Source organism: Cynoglossus semilaevis, chromosome 8 (genome assembly GCF_000523025.1).
Source record: "Cynoglossus semilaevis isolate Cse_v1.0 chromosome 8, Cse_v1.0, whole genome shotgun sequence".
NCBI lineage: Eukaryota > Metazoa > Chordata > Actinopteri > Pleuronectiformes > Cynoglossidae > Cynoglossus > Cynoglossus semilaevis.
Window position 1 is genome coordinate 2,214,749 of NC_024314.1, and position 275 is coordinate 2,215,023.

Below are 275 nucleotides of genomic sequence, written 5' to 3' on the forward strand. Positions count from 1 at the left end.
GGGAGGGGGAAAATGTTGGGGTTATCAGAGGAGGGTTTTCATAGCACGTCCCTTCAGTCAGCCTGTAGTTAATTAGCCACCTCCACACAATAAGGCCATAAGTCATTAATCACCCGGACCCGGGCAGGAGTCGACTCACTGCGAGCAAGATGTTTGGAGACAAAAAGTTTGCTGGCTATGACAGACCTCAGAATGGCCCCTGTCAGTGGTGTGTAAATTATAGGGCATGTTGAGTGCTGAAAGACAAGGGCCCACTGTTTAGCTCACTGTTGCTC